The sequence below is a fragment of the Oncorhynchus keta genome, chromosome 6, assembly GCF_023373465.1.
Source record: "Oncorhynchus keta strain PuntledgeMale-10-30-2019 chromosome 6, Oket_V2, whole genome shotgun sequence".
Taxonomy (NCBI): domain Eukaryota; kingdom Metazoa; phylum Chordata; class Actinopteri; order Salmoniformes; family Salmonidae; genus Oncorhynchus; species Oncorhynchus keta.
Genome location: NC_068426.1, coordinates 25,289,533 through 25,292,140, shown reverse-complemented (window position 1 = coordinate 25,292,140; position 2,608 = coordinate 25,289,533). Strand labels below are relative to the sequence as shown.

Genomic DNA, 2,608 nt, shown 5'->3' with positions numbered 1-2,608 from the left:
CGGAGCGTCCCGCCTGTCCGGCGCCGCTGCGGAGCGTCCCGCCTGTCCGGCGCCGCTGCCGGGCGTCCCGCCTGTCCGGGCGCCGCTGCCGGAGCGTCCCGCCTGTCCTGCGCCGCTGCCGGAGCGTCCCGCCTGTCCTGCGCCGCTGCCGGAGCGTCCCGCCTGTCCTGCGCCGCTGCCGGAGCGTCCCGCCTGTCCTGCGCCGTTGCCGGAGCGTCCCGCCTGTCCGGCGCCGTTGCCGGAGCCTCCCGCCTGTCCGGCGCCGCTGCCGGGCGTCCCGCCTGTCCGGCGCCGCTGCCGGAGCGTCCCGCCTGTCCGACGCCGCTGCGGAGCCTCCCGCCTGTCCGGCGTCGCTGCCGGAGCCTCCCGCCTGTCCGGCGTCGCTGCCGGAGCCTCCCGCCTCGTCCGGGCGTCGCTGCCGGAGCCTCCCGCCTGTCCGGGCGCCGCTGCCGGAGCGTCCCGCCTGTCCGGCGCCGCTGCCGGAGCCCCTCAGCCCAGAGGCGCCAGAGCCCCTCAGCCCAGAGGCGCCCAGAGCCCCTGTCCCTCTGTCCAGAGCCCCTGTCCCTCTGTCCAGAGCCCCTGTCCCTCTGTCCAGAGCCCCTGCCCCTCTGTCCCGAGCTGCCCCTCTGTCCAGTGGGGTCATTGAGAGGGGTTGCCATGGTGAGAAAGCCACGGAGGCGGAAAATAAGGCGGACAAAGACAAGGGTGAAGTGGGGTCCGCGTCCCGCGCCAGAACCGCCACCGCGGACAGACGCCCACCCAGACCCTCCCCTATAGGTCAAGGTTTTGCGGCCGGAGTCCGCACCTTTGGGGGTACTGTCACGTTCTGACCTTTATTTTCTGTGTTTTGTGTTTAGTTAGTATGGTCAGGGCGTGAGTTGGGTGGGCAGTCTATGTTTGTTTGTCTAGGTTTTGGGAATTTCTATGTTTTCGGCCTAGTATGGTTCTCAATCAGAGGCAGGTGTCATTAGTTGTCTCTGATTGAGAATCATACTTAGGTGGCCTGGGTTTCACTGTGTGTTTGTGGGTGATTGTTTCCTGTCTCTGTGTGTCACCAGATAGGACTGTTTTGAGTTTCACATTTCTTGTTTTGTTCATGTGTACCTTATAGCATTAAAAAGTACCATGGAAAATTACCACGCCGCGTATTGGTCCTCTGATCCGTTTCGCCTCTCCTCTTCGGAAGAAGAGGAGGAAACTCATTACATGTACTTTGAAAGGCATTGGCAATAAATAATCTTTTATGATGAAGTAGTGAATATTGACTATGCATACATTTGATTTCTTCCTTAATACAATCCCAACAGGTATTCCAGCCAACTCCTGACTTCTTCTCAACATTGTAAACAGTGGGGGATGCTGAGGGGAGGATGGCACATAATAACAGAGCGAATAGAATGGAATCAAATGGTAACCATGGTAACCATGTGTTTGATGTATTTGATACCATTCCACCTATTCCACTCCAGCCATTATCACGCGCACGTCCTCCCCAATTAAGGTGCCACCTGTGATTTTAACTGTGATTTTAACCTTTCAAAGTCCTATATTTATGTTCCATTAAAATATAATTCATTTATCTTACTTACCTCGACACTTCTCAACTTTCTGTTGCAGGTTTTGCTCAACACCAGTGATGCAGTTCATTTCAATCCACTTTATTGTAGTGTATGCATAATGATATCCTCTTTGAAATATTACTCAAGGCGTTACAGAATACACCGTTGTATGTAATAATACAGGCACCACTCTCACTTCAGTGCCTGCCATGTTGCATTATGCTGTGTGGGTCAATGTAAGGTCCATCTGTTCCTTGTCTGGTGATGCGTTCTTTGTGCAGCCCATTTCCTATTCTTTGTCTGATGGAGATTCTAATGATGACGCATTGACACACAATCAGCCATCGATCTGAATGGGGAGCCCTTTCAGACAGGCAAAATTGCCATGAAAATGGCTGTCATCAGTTGTTTCTGTACAACTACATGAGCTGGTTTTGGGTTTGATCTGCTTTGGGCAGTTTCCAGACATAATCAGACATAGGACGATAGGAAAAGAGAATGCATGTCTTTTTCAGTGAATTACATTCAAATATGTTCAGTTGTTATAGCCACATTGAAGCAGAGCAGATTCATGTTCTCAAAGAGGCACAGTATTCAAAACCTCTCTCTTACTGAGTGTAATGATTGCCAGGCTGAGGTAAAATATAAATCCCAAGATGTTCAAAATAAACCAGCCTATGACCGTGACCGTGGACTTTCTCAGCAAGCAGCCTGATACATGATCTTTCCCAAGGGGGTTATAGCACAATGCTCTCTCAAGCTGAGGTACTCTGTTATGATTAAGTGAATCACTAGAGGGAAACAGACAACATGAAAACATAGGGGGCTTTTCAATTCCACCATGTCACCTTACCTGTCATCACCCCTCCTCTGTCCCAGTTTTCAGTTAGAATGTGACTACTTTGAAAAGTGTGTATATTTAGATAGTCACACTCCTATTCCCAAAATAGTTCAGACATTCATTGATATAGGCTAGTCTAACTAGAGAGAAGGAAAAACTTAAGCACTATGCTTATGCATATTTGTAATAGCCTATTATGCTAATATGC

General features: G+C 51.2%; 1 protein-coding gene across 3 annotated transcripts in view; it reads right to left on the bottom strand.

Moving 5' to 3' along the window:
* LOC118384863 (astrotactin-2) overlaps positions 1-2,608 on the bottom strand; it is a 529,880-nt gene that overhangs the window by 137,147 nt on the left and 390,125 nt on the right. The window lies entirely within an intron of this gene.